At 39.0% G+C, this 24,086-nt stretch overlaps 1 protein-coding gene and 1 long non-coding RNA gene across 14 annotated transcripts in view; both read left to right on the forward strand.

The window, feature by feature from the left end:
• Window positions 1–24,086, forward strand: part of LOC126915945 (uncharacterized) — a 350,506-nt gene that overhangs the window by 189,518 nt on the left and 136,902 nt on the right. The window lies entirely within an intron of this gene.
• The window catches only part of LOC126916051 (uncharacterized), a 73,313-nt gene that overhangs the window by 26,679 nt on the left and 22,548 nt on the right, over window positions 1–24,086 (forward strand). Inside the window, exon 2 of the long non-coding RNA XR_007710408.1 lies at window positions 1–24,086. This exon is cut by the window's right edge and continues 22,548 nt beyond it. This is a non-coding gene — a long non-coding RNA (uncharacterized LOC126916051).

Raw genomic sequence — 24,086 nt, forward strand, 5'->3', positions numbered from 1 at the left:
GTAAGTGTCCAATGGTTTAGAAGTAAGAGTACGATTCGCCTGGTGTACCGTGAGTCACGCTATTCTTATGAGATTTATTAAGCAGCGTTTTTCTCGTTTCCAAGCACAACGATCGCTGTGCTTGGAATTTGTAAAGCGATTAGAATCGTATACACAGTTGTTTAGTTAAAGGGACATGTTCCTTTTTTAAGAGGAAATGTATATTAGATGGCTGTATATTAGCATAGTCGGTGGATATTTATACGGACGAAGAAGCATAGATAGTCGTAATCATTGTTAATTACCGATCGTTTGATAAGTAATTGTAGGTACGTGGCTGTAATTAAGCTTCGTAGAAGTGTAATTAATGTAATCCATCGAGAGTATCTAATCGTTCGGTTTTTGATCAAATGAAACGCTAATCATATACTCTCGTATCGTAGAATTAAGATTTTCTGAGAAAACGCGATTTGCATATTCTAATATTACGATTAGAAAATTTCCAGAAAGTAACGTGTATGATATGTATCTTGTATTAAAATTGCAAGGGCTAGATAATTCAGAAGTACCATAAAGAAAGTAACAGGAGTAAGCTACGAGAACCTTTCTATAGTAACTTGTGTAATGCGCTTGTGGGCGCTTTGTTCGTCCTTAACTTTGTCGTAAGCGGTTTCCTTCGCGTGCGATTTGAAATTGAAATTTTTTTTCAGCGCCACTTACGCTTGCCAAGTAACGTATGCCTAGTAAATACAACGTTTAGAGCTTGCGATTAAAAGTTTCGCGGGGGAGGCATAATTGGATTTTAAATAGAATTTTACGGAGTGCAACTTTATGCTACATGATAAATATCCTGCTCATAAATGAGATTTAAAAATGGTCATTGTTAGTCAGTAGATAGATAGGTTGTTCACTTGCTTGGCTTTGGTAGAATGTAGTTTAATTATGGAATTATGGAATTTTTCGATTCCACTCTCTCTCTCTCTCTCTTTCAATAAATTTCATTATTTAGATGTATAATTAGCGTTCAATATTTCAAAAAAATAAATTCTATACATCCGTGAGTTTCTTTATTTCAATGGGATAGAGTAAACGAATTAAACGGTCCGCAATTAATTACGACGAAATTACTACGAAAAGACAATTATGTCAGCGCGAAAAGTCGAATCTCATAATAATCGATATTACGTTGGATTACTTAATTGAGAAACGTGCTCACGGTAATTACGAACTAGTTACTGAGGGTTCTGTTCCTTCGTTGCACGTCTCGTCGATTAATAATTATAGAGCGTGCATTAATATTAGATTGCAACCCCGGTGAAACTTCAAAGACAGAGGCATGCACTTTGCGAGTGCTATAACGCTCGCACTTTCCGCGCGATATCGTCAAACAGAAACACTTAGCGCGAGAGACGAGGTACAAAACTTCATCCTTCGCGTCGCTATTGCCACGCTCTAGTAGAAATGTCAATTATTCTCAAATAGAATTTCCACCCTCCACGCGACAGATGCTTTTTCCTTGATTACTCCAATACTTTCCGAGTGAAAGATGTCTTACGCTTGTCCTCTCCTCTGTGTATTTACCAGCTCTCATGAGATATTTATTCTTCTTTCAAGACTGGTTTATCTTAGGTGGAAGTTGTTCCAGAACTTGAACACGGATCATCCATGAAAAGGACATGATATTACATCAGCAACCTCTAACGTGTTAATACACGTTTTCTCTTATTTCAATTTTATTCCCTACGTCTTTCTCAAATTAATCATTCATAAAGTTTAAAATATGGATTAACGAGAAATTGAAATTCTGTCTGTTGGATTTTCAACGATTTGAATTAGTTGCCCATAAAACTTGTACCAAAAGTCTCTGTGTTTGTTGAAACGAAAGTAAGTCTACGGTATAAAAATTCAGAAACCTTAACCTACATTTTATATTTATTTACTATCTATGGTGAAAGACTCCCATTTGCATGTTTCGTATACATATTAATACCACGCTATTATCTTAGTTATATAAAAGATTACTCGCAAGTTAGTAGGATCAATCTCATCGTAGGAACTTAAAATTTCCCCAGAGCCATCTTCCAACTTGAACTATCTACATATGACGACGGTGAAATTTCACGAACTTGGTTCTCTATACGCGAAAAATATAGAGTCTCTGTTAATTCGATCGGAGAATCGTTGTTAAACAATATCTGTAATACCCGTATCCAAGTTAATGCTTATTGATCGTTTATTATCGCAGTACAAGCGTGCAAGTTTAATTGACCTGGTTGGGGATATGAAGCGCGTATCGAGTGCTCGCGAATAAAAAGATCGGTCGATCGATTTTTAATTATCCCGACATAATTATCTCGTGCTTCACTCGTTGCGATTGCTCGAGAGATCGGCACACACGGTACCGAGAAGATCGCGATTTTTTAATGAGGAAAAAGATGGAATATCCGCCCCTAGTGTTTCCATGAAAATTAACATTTCCATCATAATGTAACTACTCTGCAAAAGATAAACAGAAAACAAGATTTACGATATTTCCGCGAATATTTACATCGATGTTTAGATCTCGATCTTTGTACCATCGATACATCGATCAGACTCGATTACAGTTATGAAATATCTCTCGATTATTCGACGTTTGGTTCTTATAGAAATGTAAATTTTCCAAATATCTCTGTTTATCATTAAAAATTCTATTTTGTAGGATGTACATACGTCTTCTTAATTTCTCTCCTCGTTGTTCGAAGGTCCTCAAGATTCGATAGAACTTTTCTTCGTTCTTCGGTCAACATTTTCATATATGAATTCATTCACACACAGAACAAATTATTAACCAAGTACAAGTATATTAATTTGACAGTACATTCATACGTCTATAACAAGTTAATATTATAAAAATGAGACTGGAAAATTGGAATCTGATGAGAAACTGATTGAAAAATAGGACTATGTGCGAATACTTGGTGTAGCTGCTGGTATCTGTTATCAAAAATCCCAAGACTGTCTGTCATTTCGAGAACACGATTCTCAAAGTGGTAAGACCAACGACCGTGTCACGATGCAACACCGGAAGCGTGATTACGCCGGTCAAGCTACGTACAACGATTCGAAACGCGTACAGAACCGTCAGGAGACTTTCGAGGAACGCCGTGAACTGTGTCACAGCGCGTTCGCCACAGATTGGATAATGAATCTCACGTGAGATCGCGAGCTGGCACGGCCAGAATCGTCACGGTAATGACAATGGATGATAACGATGACGGCGGACGAAGTTAGAGAGGTTATCGCGGAGAAGGCATTATTGTTTCATTGTCGCCACTAGAACGAGAATCGACCTTAATCGTCGGCCCTTAATTGCGATCCTGAAACAACCTAAAGTTTGATACACGAGGAAAGTGCTTATTATAATATCGACAGAAGACATAAAGTCTCGCGACATGCAACTCTTCGATACCTTTAAAATCGTCTTTGAAATCTGGTGAACTTTAGATTCGGGAATTTTTGAAAGTTTGCTGCAAACTCTCCGACTTTTTTCTTTCATCGTTCTAATTATGGTAAAGTAGTAACTAGACTGCGGATCTTTGCGTACTTTTTTATTTATTTAACAATATTTAGAAATTTTGACGTTACGATCTTTAGCGTTAGAGGATTCCTCATTTTTCAAATTAGACAATTGAGAAATGGTAAGCGTAAGTAAAAAAATAATCGACAGATGTTAAAGGGAAATATTTAGAATGCGCGTAATACAGAAAAGTAGGTAAAACATGGTTAGTAAAATACGTGAGAGTATTTAAAGGTTGAAGCAAATGTCCATATTTTCATTTCTTTATGCGTAACTCATCGAAGTATGATCGCATGACGACGTGAATACGATTGGTAATGGGAGAAACGTGATCAAATCGAAAAATTATGTAAATAACGTAGCATAGAAAGCAATGCGAACACAGACATTACGCAAGCTAATAAATCGACGAAAAATCGAGACGTTCCCAAGGTTGCTTCCTCGCTGGTTCTTACGTGCGCTGGTTTCGCGGTCGAAGAATTTCGAGGCACGATTCTAGGCTGGTCGACCGGCTTTTCTCACAGAGAGACGCCCAGCCCAAAGGGACGCCCTGATGAACGGGTTTCTTCGCGTGGAACCGCTTAATTCCAGGGTCATGCCGATACCTGGAGCCCGTGTAGGGAACGCAGGTCAGATTCCGCGGGGAACGACGCTCACCAGACTGCCAACAGGGAATGTACGCCTGCCAAAAGAAACCACGCAGGTAGCGTAGGTATAAGGAACTGAAAAGAACAGCGACAATGACGAATGTCGTTGTTATTGTCGGATTAGGGCATGATTGTTTCGAAAGCAAAGAAAGATAGATCGATCAGTGGGAAAATGCGATTGAAAGGAGATTCCAATTAAATCAATTGATATTATCCGATTGGAAATTACTCTGGATTTCAGGATCCATCTATGAATAGTTTGTTTTGGAATAATACGATGGTTTTACGTTTGATGAGATAATGACGAGATTTGTTTGCATCGGTATTGTTGATAATTGTTTTGTTGAAGTTAGATAACTGAAATCGGAAATGTTTTCTATCCTTCAAATAGTTGAATCATTATGAAAGTATTTATTTATTTTAGAAACGTACGAGGAAGGAAATAAGTAATAATTTAGTTTTGTTTTGTCCTGTGGTTCTTTTCTTCTAAAAACCACCTCGGTTATCGGCGATAGTTTTCTGCGGATTTTCGTATTTAAAGAACTTTCTATTCGAATAGTTTCTAAAAATTCGTATATATGACTTTGTTACAAATTTTCGAGTAGAAAATTGAATCCATGATACTTTGCAGGAATAGAAAGTTCCAGATACGAACGAGTACTTTCCCAACACAAATCCAAGGATGATGGAACTATAAAAGGAGGTCGAAAGCCAGGAAACTACGCTAGGATGTCCTGATTCCTGTTCGAATACTATTTATGCATTCTCCAATTGAATCTGCGAACGAGAAATAATTTATTTCCTTCGCGACGTTATGTTCCTCCACACAATGTTCCTTGATACACGTTATTGTGCTCCTGTTTCAACGTACCTCTAACCGCATTGATGTCCCCTTATCTTTGCTTATATTGTTCCTGTTCTGCAGGATCTCTCGATGTTTGCATGTCGATGTTCCGTGTTCCATTTGCTACTAAACTAATCTTTTGGTTGCTTGAAAACGATTCTTCTTGGTGTCTGACAACATTGCCTTGTTCAGTGCAGAAAAATAATATAATTAAACCTATTCTCTCGTCATTTCTACGAAAATAATTCGATATCCTAGTTTCGAAAAAACAGACGGTGGCGTCTGGAAAAAATCGTTCAAGAGATCGAAGCGTAAACAATCGAGTGGATCGCATGAAATGAAAAATTGTATTGGAAAGAATCGATCTGAAATCTGGATTTGTAATTTCTCATAAAAATTGCACTAATTTACCGGAACTTCAATTTTCGCCGATTTATATTATCTTCCATACGGTAAATTATATATTTTTTTCACGTAATTTACATTTGCATTTCTTCGATCCAAGTCCGTAAAGCGATACTTTAGTTGGCAATAATTCTAGCGCGAAGGTTAATAACAAAATTGGTTTGGCAGAAAAATTGCAGAATGTTCTATGTAATAGCGATTCGAGAAAACAGTCATCTGTGTTTCGTTGAATTCGCCCGAGGTGGACAAAGGGTGTCCATTGGCGTTTGCAAGAAAGAAACGCGCATCGTTTGATTCAAAGCGATCCTCGAAAGTAGAAAGGAGGGCTCCATTGTGGCGCAGACTCCAGCAATACCTTTTCGTTCCTCCGGTCGACCTACTATTATCTAGACTTGGTGGCGGCAGGTTATAAGCCCGAAATAGCCTAGGCAGGTCCGCTAATAAATGGTATTCGCCGAGACCGAGCGGCAAACTTGAAGACGCGACTTGACGTTCACTCTGCTCTGAAAATAATACGTCGCCATCGTTCTCTGTCGCGTTCCAGCCTGTAGAGCGTTCGAAACCGTTACTTGTTACGGTGCCGAGAGAAATTATTCCTCGGTCGTTTGTTTTCAATGATTTTCTTGTAATTAATTATCTTTGAATGCGTTCATTACTTGTTTGCCAGTAATCATGTTGCAATATGTACGATTCTGTAGTCAAGACTGTATTTTGGGAAGAGCGTGTTCTATCTCATAGGAATATTTTCTATTGCAAAACGACCTTTTGCGATAATTAATCATAGTCGAACGAGTTTATCTCGCGACGAATGTCATGCCACGAAATGTACGATATTTTTGTGCGGGATTACGTACTTAGGAAAGAATATGTTCTATTTTATAGGAATATTAATTATTTATATTAGGACGATTTTATGATAATTAATTATAGTGGAGTGCACGTATCTCGCGAATGATCATGTCACAAAGCATACGATTCTGGTTGGATAAGGAAGAAAAATTCGGATCGACGATTCCATGCATGCGCTTTACTCTCCGATAACAATTGCGTTATAAACAGTTAATTTCTCGAGAAAGCAAACGCAGTTTCAGCTGCAAATCACATTATCAATCCATCAAAGTCAGTTTGTTCATGAAAAACGATTGACTTAAGAGAAACGTTTCCGACTCCAACCAACATAGAAGCTCCATTAGTTAAAAGAGCTTCATTTTCGTGATAATCGATACTGTTTTATCCTCATTCAAGGGGGGAAAATGGATCGATTCTGTGTTTCTTTCAGCTGTTCGCATCTGCCAGTCAGAAACCAGTTACGGCGAGGATACCATGTCAGACGAGAAATGAAACAGAGACGAATTTTGTAGAATTCTATGGACCAAAAAAGGGGAAAGAGAACATGTTGTTTTTAAAATGGGGGTTTGTACGTTGAGAGCTTCCTCTGTTTCGACAGTGGCAGTTTCGCTCTTGATTTAGAAACGTCGTTGGATATCCTTGATCGTTTTTCATCTTCGAAATGGATCCGATCGTAAAGTATCTTTGGGTTAGTGTGCTTCTTTGATCGACTTTTCTTTTCTATCGGAGTTTCGATTTTTTAATAACGAATCTTCTCTTATTTCGCGGTGATTTATATGGACAGTAGTGAGTTTTTAGGCCAGATTTACAGATAAAGTGAATTTTTCAAAGCAAGTGAGAACGTTCCAATCGTTTGCTGGTCGAAACGAGTTCTATTTAAAAAAGATAGATAAACAAATGAAATTAAATCAAGTGATAAAATATTCCGTTAACAGATTGTGTAATTGTGAAAACTTGTATCATTGTGAAAATAATTAAATAACGTCAATCTTTATTAGAGTGTTAAAGTAGAGCGAGAAGAATTAACGATCTTCTATTATATAAATTCTCAACAAGTTTTAAGTAGGATTTTACTATAAACTTTCTTATCTTAAAGAATATCAAATCTTCCTTAAAATCAAGTAAATATTTCTATCACTCGTTAGTGCGCCTTATTTTTAACTCGCGTGATTTATAGATCATAAACTTTCTATAACATCTTGTTCGTATGAACGTTCGTGTTCATAGAAGCGGAATAGAATCATTTTACATATTATGAAGGAATTATGTGTGGTACATATATTTCATTTTTTAAAAAACGATCGAAATTTGTCTGTACAGAGGGAAGTGCAATCTATTATCGCGATCGTTCCATAATTATCTTTGTATAAAACGAAATTACAATCTCGTTTTTACTTACTCGCACTTTGACAAAGCAGGCGCGTAATTCGATTTAGTATTTAGACAATTAGGAAAAGCGACACCTCGGAAAATGTCGAGACGCGTAATTTTGTATCGAGCCACTTAGAGAAAAAAGATACGGCGACGATGAGAAACGTTGCATAGCAGAAGTTACTCAACGTCGCATAATTACCAGCATTTTATTACGCGGTGTTTCGCGAAACGAGGGAGAAAGCTACGCCAGATTCGCGGCTTCGTAATTTGCGATAATTACTTGGCAATTTGAAGTAGGTAATTGCGAGAGTGGCTCGCGCGACGGTCATGGGAGGAACGAGAATATCGAGGAAAATTCAATGAATCGTGCCGGAGTATGGAAAAAGGATTTAAAATTTGATACATTGAGTGAAATTCGATGCTTTTAGAAATTAAATCATTTATGAATAAAATTAAAATTCTAATAGCTAAATATATTACGTCGATTGTTAAGACATTTCAAACGCAAGTAGGTTATTTTAGGATGTTTCGAGAAGTAATATAAATTTCCAAATTTTCTCAATAAATCAAATTTTAAAGCAACCGGCGGCAGGCTTTCTAAAAATCTGAAATCTCTGTTACGTTATTAGGAATATTTGAAATTTTATTCGATAAAACTGAAGATTCTTTCCCGAGAAATTCAGTGGTGAAAATTTCGCAGTTTCATATGCGAACGTTAATATAAAATATTCTTCCATTTCCTCGAGTCCAAATTTCAAATATCAAATCCAATCTTCGAATTCAATTTAAATCAAAATTCTTCCATATTCTACCTACGAAATTCTCCTGGAAATTTATCAGCACTTCGTAGGTGATATTTCGTGAACACCTGGTAGACAGCTAGTTACCAGTTCTCACAACAATCGAGCGGACGCTAATACTCGTACATGTAGATTTGTACACACTACACGCGGAAGACAAGCCAGGATTAGCCGAGACCTCGGCCGACTCAAAGGTTCATTGATAAAGGCGTGTTTCGTGTAGGTAAGCGGCGTTTCTCTTATCTGTGCTTACGGCAAGAGAGATGAGAGGGAAGTGGAGACGCGGTCACGGACGAAGTGGAACATGGAATTGAAAATCGTTGGGCTGTCGAGTCGTCCGTGATAAGGACATACCGTGGCCCTGTGCCAAAAACGACGTCGTATTTCGCGCGAAATACCGTGATCGAGCTGATAGACGAGGATTCTTGCAAATTAGTCTAACGTTGATTTTACACTTTTCTCTTGCCTATTCGGGTAGATTCTTAGGTGCGAATATCGTGATATATTGGCTTTGATATATCGGTGATTGTAAAAATTCTGTGTAAATTTGATTTTCTTTGAATTTAACATGCAACAAAATTTGAAATATACAAAATATCAAAGATATCGAGAGTCAGGGAAAATTTGAGATCGTATAATTTTCTATAAGTTTGACTTTTAAGTACAAAGAAGTTTAAAATGCAAAGAGATTTATAACGTTAAACATTTGGAGTACGAGGAAAGATCAAACGTTTCGCGAGCAGAATGTAAATTCGTGTTTGTATGAATAGAACTATTTGAAGGAATGGAACCTAGACGGAAGACTGTTCATTTCGGCAACAAAATTTGTATGACAGGTAAATATATATCGTAAATATCCAGGATATATTCGTAAGCTATAGGGAATATTATTAAGTGCTTGGATTGTCAATTTTTGAGTTTCTTTTTTAGATTCTGCATTCTGGAATCAATTCTCTTAGCAAGCTGACAATCCTTAAGAATTCTCTAAACATACAGACATTCCTAATCACGTTAGTTTATTACTCCAAAGCACGTACACTCCACGAATTTTCGTTGCTCAGTTTCCTTCACGTACAAATTGCGTAACTTTAAACCAACCAAAATTTTCTTCATTAAAAACTGGAACGAGTAAAAATAACGAAGAAACGTTTTATAAAACTGCGTCAGGATAGTTGTACAGTTCACTTTCCAGCGGCATTGTGGCCGTATCTTGAACGAAGGAAATCCATCAACGAATCATAACCCGGACAAATCTGCGTAATCCGAACGGGCTTGTTAAATTAAGTTTAGTTCAACTGTGACGTTAACCATGGCCCACTGAATTTTTTCGTTAAGGATTGACCAACTTCATGTTGCGAGCCTCTAACAAACGACACCATAAAACTCTAACCGCGTGGTTATGACCGTATTCTCGCGCAAACCGATACGCCGTTTGGCCGAATGCCAGCGAGAATGACTCTGCAACACCATGCTGAGAATGTGTTTGCGGTTGAACGGTCCCGTTTCGAGAAAAAATTTTCCTCCCCGACGAGATTCGATAGATGTTCGCGTCGATGCAACTTCGAAGAGTTCTCTTGATCATTTGATTGTTAATTACATCTTCCTATTGTTATCACCAAATTTCTAAAAAGATTTCTTAAAAGGATCCGTTCCAAAGATTATTAAGAAGTGCGCGTGTCTTGCAAAAATCGTAGAGTATAGTAAAATTGGCTTTCAGTCGTCCTTTTACAAAGATTCGTCATCCTTTCGTCATCTCTAATAAATTTCTACGCCATTTCGATATCAAAATCCACACTCGCGATAATCAAAAATACAGTAGAAAAGCTTATCGATCGTTTGGTATACTCTTTAATCTTTGCAGCCGAAGGTTCGATCGCTCGAACGATTTCTCGAATGGAAAACGCTTGTTTACTCTACCGAGGAAGCCTCGAGAATCGTGTTTTCGCCGACTGTCGCTACTTTTTGCCGTTTACAGATAACGTCCGCGTTCTTCGTTGGCAATATATACATGGACCGATCGGTGGCCCGTAAACACGAAGAAAAATGTGGTTGCCTGTATCGGTCGGCTGTCTCGAAAGACTTTCGCGGACGTTGTGAAACAGGCAGAAATAGCCTGGCTATTCCTGTTCCTGGGAAGTTGAGCTCGAGGAGGACTCGTTTCGACTACCAGAGTCGTTGGATTCGCGCCAAATTGAGTTTTCCAGCGGCCACCAAGGAACGGGCAAACTCTCTCACACTCTCTATACTCTCTATACAAAGTTGCGTGTAAGTGTGAAACACGCGCTCACGCTAGAGTCTCGGGTCATTAGGATCACGATAATTAAGGTTATCAGCTGCGACGGGTTATTCACTCGACGCGTTCTGTCTTTCACTTGTCCGTATTCTCCGCCGACACTTTTCACCAGAGAGTTGCTTCTTTGTTGGTCGATTTGTATGTTGCTCGTTGAAAGATTTTCAAAGGAATCTCTTTGAGATTTCAGTTGGATGCAAGGGAATTCGAATATGTTCGAATGTAGGCTGGAAACGATGAGAAGATGCAGCAGAGATAGTCGAACATTATTTGGAGCACTGTGGCTGGAAACTGCGTGGGATATACGCGAAGGTCTGTGAAATCGATAGAACATGGAGACGGTGTTGCGAATTACGAGGAAACCTGGGGAGGAATATAGGAAATTTCAAAGGCGATGGCTGGACCTTTGAGCGTTTCGCGTATATTGCACCGTATGAGCAGATGCTTTTGACAAATGTATCGCGATGCGAGGCATAAAGATATTGAATCATCCGAAATTAAATACATTGTACGTTTAACGAGAAGACATTTCATAGGAATTTCATTATCGGATGAACCAGAACGAAATTCAAGGATTAATATTTTATTACGATTTATCGTACGAATATAATACAAGAAGAAGGAGAAGAAACGAAAGATAAATAACGAGATATAAATATCATACCATGAGCAATCGTGAACTTATGGAAATAAGTAGTTTGTTCTTTTTTTGAGCGTCGAACGTTAATCGCGTACTTACGTAACGAAGTTAAAAAATTAACAAAAAAATGGCATTGATCAGTTTAACTTCTAAGAAGTTGGTTATCAAAAGACCAGAGGAAAAAGATAATCAAATGCGTCGAATTTACGCTGTGATCGATCGGATGAGGCAGAGAAAGGCGTAGGAAAATTGCTTCGAAACGTCAAAGGGAATTAATCGTCATGAGGGGGTTCTGGTTGGCCGTCAGAACGAAAACAATCGTTGGAACATGTGGCGGACAGTTTAAGTTCTCGGGCAGCTGTGCACGTCTGTCTCCTCGAACTGTCCCACGAAGGGACGCGTTGGCTTTTTATCTTCCCTTCGGTTCGATGCAGCTACGTAACATCTGGCACAGACGTGTACCAATTTCGAAGTTTCCCGCCGGATCGGCGTCTCCTTTCATCCAGGATATTGTTTTCCAGGCCGGATACTCTTCCAGATTTTGATTCGGACGATGCTAGACGCCTCCTCGAATCTTTCCACCGTTTTCGTTCTAATAAATTTCGAACTTTCGACGAGTTCCAATTCTCTTCCATATCGGCGTCAGCTTTCAGCGATTTTATCTGTAAAAGTTACGAATCGTTTTACGAAGCTCTTCCTGTACCAAGTATGTGATATTGATTGATTCGATACACGGCGCGCCTGATCTTTTTCTATGGAATTTTCGAAGGATTTAGTCGTTCGAATTCTTTGTATCTATCGAAGGTTCTTTTCCTCGTATAAGATACATTTGTTGTTCTTTACATTTAACGTCTCGGGCACGAGAGAATAAATTCCGATTCATCCGTGAGAAAGACCGTCCATCAATTCTTCAGAAATCCAGGTAGCCAGGAATCACCGGGGCAAAACCCATACCTGGCCATCTCGAAGGGCAAACAAAGCTGTAATCGCATATTCGAAAGAGAAGCGTTCAATGGAATTGCCGAAGTAGTCGACACTTTCAGGCAGAGAGCAGTATCCTTGAAAGCAAGGGACTTGATCACAGTGGCGACAAGAAAGGGAGAATTTTGATCGCCGTCTAAACCGACAATTTGTACACTCGCCGCGCGAGTACTTCCTCGCCGACTGCTAACACGCCCTTTTTGTCTCATACAGGCTCGTTCCGTCACGCCACGTGCACGCCATAAGCGTACCTTATTAACTTGGCAGGCAGCACGCATGTGCGATGAGCTTCGCGTCCCTAACACCGCCAATCGGAAGCCACCGTGGCTCCGCGGATGAATTATTCAAACGCGGCGCGGCGGCTTCCCCGTCGAATAAAACTGGCAAGAAAACGCGAGAAACCTAACGATCACGTGGAACTGCACGTTGAGAATGAATCTTGAATTCTTTGCGACGATTGTCGATGTAGCTTTGGAATTTAGGGTACGCTATGCCGATGAATAGATCATGGAAAGTGGGTCGTCAAATGATTCAGGGTTACGCTGGTGTGATGGTGCAGATTGAGTGGAGGTTGTCTACTTCTTTTTCTTTTTTTTTTTTCAGAATTAAATTTTCTGAAAAAATCTGGGTAATTGATAGACATAGAGAAGTTTGGAATGTTCGAAATGTATCATAGGTGTTGGGAGATAGTAAATAATGCGTGCACCGGTTACAGATTACAGCGAATGCTATTGCTATGGCATAGCACGTCAGATAGTTATAAATTGCTGTTTGGAAATACGAGAAATCTAGAAGTAGTATCGAAATTTATCGTGGTACAAGACGTAAGGATTTGCTTAAAAGGGGTTATCAGTCGTAAAATTCGAGAAGTGAATATTTCATAACACTGTAAAGCTTCAAAGTTCTCCATCACCGATTTTATGCAACTTTGATCGTCTAGTGGCGCAGCTAACAGGAAAGTTTGATAGCGGTTATAAAGCAGTAAGGGATCTGGGACGCTGAGCTTAAAATTCAAAATCTAGATTTTAGGGTAAAAGGAATTTTCTGCTGGTAAAATCTAATTTTAAACGAGCAGGGGAAGTGGACTTTGTAGATCGTGACGGTGATTTGTGGATGAAAAAAATGGGCGCGAGGAAGCTCGTCCGGTGCACGAAAAGAGAGGCACGCGATAGAAACGTGAGAAACGTAGGCGCACGAAGGTTTTCTCTAGCTCTTTCTTCGGACTTTCTTCGTTGCTTTCCTTTTTGCTCGGCTCGCCCACCCAATTTTCCAAGAAACAAATGAATTTAATTCATGCGTGGCTGGTCAGTTTCGAACCAGATTGCCCCGATACTGGCCTTCTTCCTATTGGACTCGACCGAGAGAGCTACTTCTTCTTCGATGGCTATTTCGTTGTAGGTTAGAATGATAATTTCTTCATTTTTCTAGCGTTCCACTACCTCTTACGCGAAAATCTCCATGCTGCATTAAGAAAATATCTGGAAATGATATTTTGAAAATTAACCCTTTCTTGGGATCAAATTTTGTCCCTTTGGAATAGTCTGATATAACTTTACTTTCGTCGGAATTAAATCATTGTATTTACCTAAAGAGGAAACCCGAAAATTGCGATATCTGAAAATTTAACAAATATCGAAGATTTTTAATTCTTTAATGTGTTCTTTATTTCTATCACAATTGGTGGCTACTACCAAAAGATGTTAGAATCGATTATTAAAACTCTTGAGACGCAACATCTTTCGCCCCATCAGCAATTACGAGTGATGCTTCTCTAGTTCTATGAATATTTTAAATTGTTCTTCCATTAGAGAGTTTCAATCTCTACTCGACATTTCCATCCGTGTAAACCCTAACTAGCCAACAAATTAACAGATCATGACTGTAATCTGTAAACTATTTCGTCCTAATTACGCTGACATAAATGAATCGCAGGAGGATCTTCGACGGTCCTACGTTGCTGGTATAATGAACGAACGGTTTAATTACCTGTTCGTGCAGCTTCATTTCATGTTACCTTGACCAGTTCTAAACGCGCGATGCCCGCAATTAAGCCTACGAAGGCGATTATTCGAAGCTGTCGCTCGGTCGAATTTCGCAAGCTTTCCCGCGAAAGCATAAATATTCAGTCGCGTCGACGAATACCGGCTTTATTTTTCCGCCGTTTCGAACGTGGCTCGCTCGTGTGTCAGCCTCTCAGGGCCGTTAATGAAGCTAATTGGGTGTAACGACATTCTGTCGTAACGTAAGCTTCGTCGGTCTACAGGCCGCTTCAACGAAGCCACACGTCCCTCCCACGCGATACTCCTTTTTCCTTCTTTAGCTTTGTTCAAGTTTGATCTCTTCGAAAACATTCAGAAAGATCCATATCTCTATATCGCCATTTCTGCGCCTTATCGTAGATTGTAGAAATTTCAGATCAAATGTCCGATATTTGGATAATTTTTAAGCTCCGTCGCTTTGTATTAGGTTGTTCGAAAAGTTTCTTTCGTCTTATGAGGAATTAATAGACGCACAACGTTTTTTCTTTTATATTAATTTGTCGAATTACGTACGATCCATTTTCTTCTGTCGAGATAAACACCGCGATATTTCACAGACTTGGTTTCACGTTTGTACGAAGGTGCATTGTTGTAAAAAACACGTTTGCGAAAGAAAGATACTTTCCGGAAAACCTAATATGTGAGAATTCTGGAATATCTTTTCCTGCGCTGCTCTTACGTTTCATGATAGATCATAGAAATGTATAGTTGAGTGGTAGAATAATCAGATTGTTCTGGATACGATGAATCACCTTTAGAATATAATTATCGTGCTTCCATTAAGTTTATTACGCTAAATTCATCATCCGATTAGAACATTTCTGAAGCTTACTGATATTTAACCTAAAACATGACACAAACATCTACAATGGATATATCGAATCCGTGTGCTTAGGAAATGACATAGCAATTCTATATTTAGAGTTGTATCTGGGTGCAATTAATCTGGAAAACTGTAATTCCCTGCTGTTACTATAATCCCAGGCTGTTAGATTATTTAATACTTCCGAAACTTTATTATTATTTCATTTCAAGCTTAATCTCGGTACATCGAAGAATACTCGTTCTTTGCTCAGGAAATTAAACAGCCCGCTTTTCACAATTCGCCTCGGAAATTATTCCAATTACGTAACAATTTTTCTTATCTTCTGCCATTGTCGTATCAAAACTTTCTCAACGAATTCATTTCAATTACGCTTTCGATAGCTTTTCCGGCGTATGACTTTAATACGATGTTCGAGAAGAGAGACGCTCGATCTATCGACCGGAAGTTCGCTTGTTATGCCCTGCTGCCCATTTCGGTAGTCTGGAGGCCATGATTTGTTCATGTTTCCAGCTACCCTAGGGAAACAGGATATATACTATACGCTTTTGTTACATGGATCTCGTCTTGGCAAACAACAAAATCCTATGGATTTCCTCGAAACGAACGTATGCTTCCTGCATCGTCTATCGAAATCACCGTTTCTCAATACTTTCTCTTACATTCTTGTTACTCCGACTATAAACACAAATAAGACACAAAGCGTTAGATATTGTCGCAAAGACTGCCTGAAAAATGTTCGCCCTTTTCATATCGCGTTAACAATGTTCATGAGCTTTTAAAATAAACATTTAAAGTACGATTTTCATTCTATTCTCATATATTTCGCTCTGACAGGTTTACAGCGCGGATGAAACAGTCGGAAAGCAACTTTAACGAGCTCCTTTAATTAACATTTCTCATGTAACATTTTTATAAATTTTTTTTCTACGTGTTAATGGCAAATTGGCACAGCGTAGCTATTGTAGAGGTAAAATACACGAAACGATCTTTTGTCGATATTTTTATCAATTCCTATATTCGAATATCGATACCTGAACATGATATATTACAGTGGCGCAAGGAATAAAAGAATAATTTTTCACGTAAAATGCCATCATTCGCTTGTACACAAAGATATAGAATCGCTACAAAACTATCTTCGCTTCGCAGTAACGTGACAAAATACCCTTCCAAGCTACTCATTATTCACCTTGCCTACCTATGCATCAGCCAATAGCTGTCTATTACAAACGCAAGTGACATCAACAACCGGCTACTATCGCGAGGAGAAAGTTACGTGGAATGTTAGACTTCTATACAGTGTGTTCATAGAACGCTATTCAATATTTATATTACATGGGATACATCATACTGTGTAAAAAGAAAAAACCTTGGTAAACGTAAGTCGAAGTATCAAGCATTTTCAAGCTCAAACATTTTTATGCGTTAGCGTTATGATTGACTAATCGACTGACGAATGAGCTTCTGCGTGTTTTCAATGTTTGTAAACCGCGTTCTCAGTATCCTCCTTTCAACTTTCTTTCATGGGGATATTTACAAAATGTATTCTTCGCCGGTAAGTGACTTTGAGGAATTACATAACCGAATTCCGCGTGCTTGTCAAATAATTCGACAGAGATTTGGAATTTTCGGGAGATTTCGCGACTCTGCAACAAGATGATGTTAAGCATGTGTGGAAATGGAAAGAGGACACGTGAAATATCTTCCGTGAATATCGAAAAGCCGGTAGTAAGTCACTCTTAATGTTAACGTACAAAGAATGTTTGCATCTCAGAAACGGTCGAACTTTGGACCTATGTTCGCTATGTCAATACCATCTAATGACAAAATCCGCAATCACTTAGTTGCCAACCCAATATATTTAGTCAGATTGTTTTACTGCATCTGACGTATGCACAACATAAATATTCAATAATATCTTTCTAACACTATGTATAATATCTTGCACGCGAATCAACATCGTGAAATCTTTTAGTAATCTTTCATTCTAACATATGATCCAATCGTGATCAACAGGCTGTATCTAATAACGCGCTGCAATCCAATTCGAATCACCTGAAACATTAGTCAATGCGTAAAACCGTTTCGCTAGAAATAAACATCGTCCCGTTTGCTTCGTTTCATCGCTATAAAATAAAACATTGGATGTTGGGTATAACGATAACAAAAGCTTGGTGAATTTCACAGAATCGTTTGAAAAGTTTGATTCGAACGTCCGTAACATAACGTAACGTAAATCGAATCCGGTGATGACATAATCAGGTTCAGGCTAATAATCGAGAGTAGCGCAGAGAACTGGAGGTTCTCGTTTCTCGTCCAGTCTCGTTCAATTAACGTCTAGAAATCCAACGGACGACGATCGTTGGTCGACGCGTGTGAACGTCGCTTAACGTGCTCGAGCACGGTCGCTGATCGTAGCGTTGATGATTTTTGATTGGCCGGAAGTGACGTCACGACACGCATCGCGAACCGCCGCATTAATCCGCGCCGCGTCTTCGTACATTGTGTGGCCTCACGTGTGTTTACTACCGTCGCGTTCCATGCACATTCGGCATCTATCTCTGTCTCTCTCGATGCTCGTTGAGGTGAAATCATCAGCAGCATGGTTGAACGTTGTTGCTTTTGATCGTGGACAATTGCGTTTAATCTCGCAGCTCGATGCACCACGCAGCACGGATCAAAGGTATTTCGCAATGGGTGCTTCGCACTGCTTGTTGGTAGCCGGATAATCGTTTTATGAGCCGAGGTTGTTCAACCTTTGTTCAGACGTTGCTTGACCATGAAGAACTTTTCATTGTTGAATATTTCTGTCCTTTTCTATCTGTTTAATCGAAGTAGTATCGTCAGCGAAATTCTATTAGGTCATCCCATAAGTTCGTTCCGTTTTTCGAGCGGTTATATATCTTAAGATTGTTTACATAGCTTTCAGTTTCATGAAAAAATGTAATCCCCCTCTCGTTGTACGACTTCTTCCCATTTTTCAAGCGCATTGGTCCCTTATCGCCGTATGTTTATAAATCGACACATGAAATGTATACACAAAAGTCGTCACGAACTTATGGGATCACCTAATAGTTAGAACGTACACCAAGTGTAGAACAGTAGAATGTTTATATATAGTGAACGAGATGATGATCGAAATTAAGAATTGATCGGGGAAAATTATTATAGTTGCAATATTTCTTGAATAAGAATTTTCTTGGTCGATTATACGCGGTTGTCTTTTTGATTCGACTGCGTCGTCTTCTAATTACGTACGCGGAAAGCTATTCAGATTGAGAATTGATCAGGAAAAATTGGTGGAACAGTGAAATAGGTATTTTATTTTTGTCCTTATATTGTTGTAAAAAAGCTTGGAATTAATGATCGACCACGGATAATTGTATAGTAAAATTGAGATTACTACCAGATTAGCATCTTTTTCTATACAAAAAGTGCGCGATTGAAGAATTAGCCGTTGTTCGATAATGATACTCGCACGATGGCAAGCGACGCTAATGGCTCTGTAAGTGGTTATGTACTGCATAGTGTTGTTATTACTCATAGCTTGAAGATAGCACCGAGAATGGTAATTGGCATCGCTAGTGATACCATTCTTAGCGTTGATACCATTACTAGAGCGTTGCGTTCAATAATACTATTCTATTGTCCAAGATGAGATCATCGAAGCCTATCTTCTCGATATGAAACTCGAAACTTGAAAATTTTGACAAACTCAAGATGAAATGCAAAAAAAAAAAAAAAAAAGAAAAATGGTACTTCACTTAAGAATAGAATGGATCGTGGCTTTTTCTATCGAATTCTTCATCATCGTCAACGTGATCAGATGATAAAGTGCGAATAAAAGCGTTTAAAGATGGAGCTATGAGATCGTAAAGTGACGAGACAAATTAAAAAATTCACTCTAGTTCAGAATGAGACTTTCTATAGAGACCTTTACGACGTGCGAAATAATACGGTTCCATCGAGGCTAAGTAACGCGTGACAGCCCATAACGAGCGTTCCTTGCAAACTATGGCGTAAAATGCGCGCACGGAAGGGACATAAAATCAGCAAGAGCGAGCCCCGCTGCGCTTCCTGTCATAATTTATAAACCACGTCGTACTCTGGCCTTCGATTTCACCACGGGCCATCGATTTTCCCCTATGATCACCAATTCACGATGTTTGTAGTCCCTAATCGATAGGCTTGGGTAGGACATGAGCCGTAATTTTGAATACATGTCTCGTTTCGTTCTATATTTCGATTGAATAGATCGTTGAAATTACGAGGACTAACAACAAATAGAAAAATAGAGAGGTTTTTTTGGAGCGTATTATTTTTTAGATAGTTTTGATCAACTTAGGCGTTCTATGATCTTGCAAACTAATTGCACTCTCTATTTGAGATTTTAATTGAATTAGTCGTCTGAATTTTTATATTATCTCTTACTATTCGCGTATCATAATAAATGGAAGAGTAACATTAAATGTCACCAACTGAATAAAAGATTTGTTGTATCGAAGGTATCTCTAAAAGAGAAAAAGGATATTAATTTCAAAGTATAAGGATCGATATTTGATCGAAGTCTTCCTAATATCTTTATGAAATCCTAATATCGAAATCTATCGTAATAGAAATTAATATTAATTTCGCCAAGCATCCGTATACCTTCAATAGGTATAAAAGAAGAAAGTCGAGATTTTAGTTCGGTAGTTCTACTATCAGCACAGCTGAGATTAAACTTGGAATATAAAGAATTCAAGATCATCGTCATAAATTTCGTCGTAACTCCGCAAATTTTTAATATTGTGAACTAAAACCGACGGTGCGATGTCCCGAAATCTCTCAACTTTGATAATTTCAACGCGTAAAATCATTCTAAGCTTCCAAGACTTTCTTAACATTGGTTCAGCCTTTTTAATCTTCATTTCGTCGTAAAGGTCTCATCCGAGTCTCCAACAACAGCTCCTTTCCGCTGCTTTCCATTGAAAATACGCACAGTGTTCCATCATCGTGTTGAGTCTTTTTCGAAATTCCACCCAACGGAGCACGTCGTATGCGCCAACAAAGATCCCGGATTACACAGGCTTAAGACGTATATACGAGCTCGTAAAACTGCAACCGCGCACTGTGTCGCGAAATACACTACGAGTGCGCGAAGATTTACGTTCTCCGAGTTTTCAGTCGACAGATTTAATTACCGTGGCTACTTATTTTTAGCCAACCCCTTCCCTCTACATTCATTCTACCGACGGCGATCCATAGACTTAATCTCTTTTAATTCCGCTTCATACATGCTTTTGAAGCGCACAATCCTCGTGAAACTGGACGATCAAATAGTAATCGACGTTTCTGTAAGACGTGTAGTTTTGTTTTTAATAGAAAAGCAGTTTCCGTTTCGTGTAGACTTTATTGGTTATTCTATTTATTAAACCATTAGTTTAAACTCTACTCGCTAGATTACAAATTTCTCTGAATACAAATAAAGAAATAGAGAATTTTTATAGAAGTTTATTTCATTTGTTAATTAGTTTTCTATATTTCTGCATATTGTACGCGTTCTATTCGTGTTTGTACTTTTAAATTTCCCCCAAATGCAAGCAAAAGTAATGGAATGCGAGATAAATGTTTCAATTATTATAAAATTATAACCGTTGCTCTGCTTTGGATATTTTATACACTTTTGCGCATATCGCGCGTATCATTCTCTGCATCTTTGCATTTTTACATTTCCCATAAATACATGGAAAAACCTTCTCTAGTTTAATTATTATTAAATTATTAAATTTGAAAATCACAATGCCCTCCTCCGCCTTTCGTTGAAATTTCCCGGAAGTTGCAATTTGTAGAGGAGGACTTTTATATTAGCAATCAGCGAGTTACGTACTCACTGTCGGAGGGTAAATGCTTGAACGTTCGATCAACGTAGGGGGTCAGGTCGAGTTGTAGGCGCGAGCAAGATCCGCCCAGCGTGATTGTTACACGCGTATCAAAGGGCCGAGGGTTGTGCCGCGATTTCGACGGCCAGGTAATGGAGTAGGCGCAGCCGACGAACCTCGTAAATCTGTCGTCCTTTGGTCGAAAGTGGCCCGCTAATGATGCAGTCGAGTGCATGTCCGTAAATTGGCAGCCGCGCGATGCCATGTTAATTAAATTCTCCGGAAAGTGGTCACCTTTTTCCCTGGCGCCGTGAAATGCAGAATTCGTTGCGCATTCGAAGGAACTGGTTACGCTTCGATCATCGAAATACCCGTCTCGATACGGACTATAGTTATCAAAGAATTTGTTTAGGAATATGTAACAATGTAACTTTACAGTTGGGTACACTGTTAAGAACATGAACAATCTGTCGCGGTGATAATCTGTTCGTTATCGTACACGCGATTACGTATGCATATAGAGTCCAAAAGAGATACGAGAATTTCACGGTCCAAGGTAATAAAACGACTCTATTTTATCGAGCAATTTGAACAACGACTTGTTGTTCTGATGTTTCCATTTGTTCTACCTTCCAAACTCTATACCAGCAATCTCGCCAGCGTACCCTAATTCAAACCATACAAATGATATCAAGCCGACCATACCTATCTGCAATCTCTGCTCGACAATCTTAATAACTCTCGGATCAAACATTGCAAGTAGTAATCGCTAATCTACAATTACATCTTTCCAGATGGAATAACGTTATCATCGTTTTCGTTCAAACTACGTTCTAAAGTAACATCGTATACTCCGTCGTCCTTTCTCGTCATTTTCCCTATTATTACACACACCACAGCTACCACTCAGAGTTAAGCTAAGCTCTCGGAAAATCTGTAGAAATTCTGCAATGCTTACAGAAGTTTTAACTACATCGTACAATCGGCTTTGAAGTTATCCGTTTAAAAGGTTTTCCGCGAAAAATAAAAATTCGTTCCCAAGAGATTTACGGGCGAAATTTCACTTGCTACGAAAATCGTCAAATGACCCGGGGTTTGCCTACGTAGCGGTTAATTTAACCGCTCCAGGCTGCGTTTGATTCCACGATCCGGCTCCGAAAAATCGCATTGGCGTGTCGAAGAATCGGGCCACGCACGCGCCAGCCAGGGCCAGGAGGTTCGCCACGTTTCTCATGCAGCCTCTAAGTCGCAGGTTTTTGTTCCGACGTGCGCCTAGGGAGGGATATCCAGACCCGGCCGATTTGGAGGTTAGGGTCGACTGGGTAGGTTGGCATAGCAGGGAGAAAGACAGAACTAAAGGCTAGAGAGAGGCTGAGGAGCATCGAGGCGGGACCCTGCCTTTGGAAACCCTCCGGAACACACGGTAGCTCCGCGCTCGAGAGAGCAAGCCTTTGTAGCAACCATGGCATCATGCCAAAATTCTCTGCCTCTTTCTCTTTCTCTTCTCTGTGTATGTATGTGTGTCTGTGTGTGTGTTCGTCCCTTCTTCCTCTCTTGCGACGAGATCCCCTCGTAGAAACAGCTCCCTACTAGCGGACCTGCGAAAACCAGCCTCGAAAGCCACGTTCCATTTATTGTCCGCGTAGAAAACGTACGACGCCGACGCGGACCATCGCATCGCCGAAATAATCGAAGGACGAGCCACGCGCAAAGGTCATGGATGCTTCTTCTCTCTTGCGAGAGAGAAAGATTGCATGCTTTTTTCGGGATTTTAGATCTTCCTAGAGAGATTTAGAATGTTTAATGGCGGATATGTGTTACGGATAATAGGTGATGTAGGACGTAGGATAAATCAGCTTTTGGATGGACGAAATGCGAATTTTCCAGAGAGGATAGGCGAGATTGATAATACGAAATAATACGTTATTCGATGTTTTACGTAGATGGTTTTTGGTAGAATAAAATGTTGGTTAGAGGTTGACACGTAATGAAAAGGATAACAGGTGCGTTTCGTAGTTGACGGTTCTGTGACGTCGATGAAGAAACAACGATCACGATAAACGATCTTCTACGAACGTACAAATACTTCCGTGAGCAACCGTACGTAATAATATATTATGCGGTGTACTACGTATTATCGGAAAACAAATTAACAGATCGTTAATATCGTTCGATATTCTTTCACATGATACACAGCAATTAAGATTAGTTTGCGCGATTCGTAGAGAAAAGTGAGTTTATCAGGTTGAAAAGCATGACCCAGTCTGCTAACGGAACCTTTAATGCGTCGTTAATATTCACCGTACGGTCGACTACAAATCAAAAAATAGTAAAGGAATTTCCTTTGCTCCGATATGAAATTCACTGCACGAAATTCAATATCCGAGACTCGCTTCTTTTCTAGAACGGATGACTCGTTTCGTATAGCTAGAAAAAAAGAGAAAAAATAAAAAAGAAAAATAGAAAAAATAAGGAAGAAAAGAAAAGACTCTCGAGCTTCACACCCCGTTAACTTTGCACGCTTATCTAAAGGAACGTCCAAGAATTTCTTCGTGACCGCCACCTCTACGCAATCATTAAGCTTTGCTTCGGGGAAGAAAAAATTATCTATGAAAGAGGTACCCTACTTCGAAGGCTGTGTTAAGTTAATTTCTTAATGTCTGGTTAACCACCCTGTTGTACGTAAATTTATAAATTAAAGATGCCGAGGCTCGAGAAATTCAACAAAATTCAACGAAGAGTCGAATGTGAGATTTCTTCCGATTCATCTTTTCTTGAATAAATTTATCTGTTATGTCTCCTTGACGTAGGAAAGTCTAGTGTTGGAAAAATTATTTTTCATCGATGTTCAAGCATTTTATTGAAATAATTCTTTTTTCTAAAATAGTTCTTCAAATTTTTATCCAAACAATCTGACTAACAAGACTATGCAACTCCATTAGAAGCATCTCTTCATCGAAATATTCTGATTATCGTGAAAACTTGTACTCGT

The sequence above is a fragment of the Bombus affinis genome, chromosome 5 (genome assembly GCF_024516045.1).
Source record: "Bombus affinis isolate iyBomAffi1 chromosome 5, iyBomAffi1.2, whole genome shotgun sequence".
NCBI classification, from domain to species: Eukaryota; Metazoa; Arthropoda; class Insecta; order Hymenoptera; family Apidae; genus Bombus; species Bombus affinis.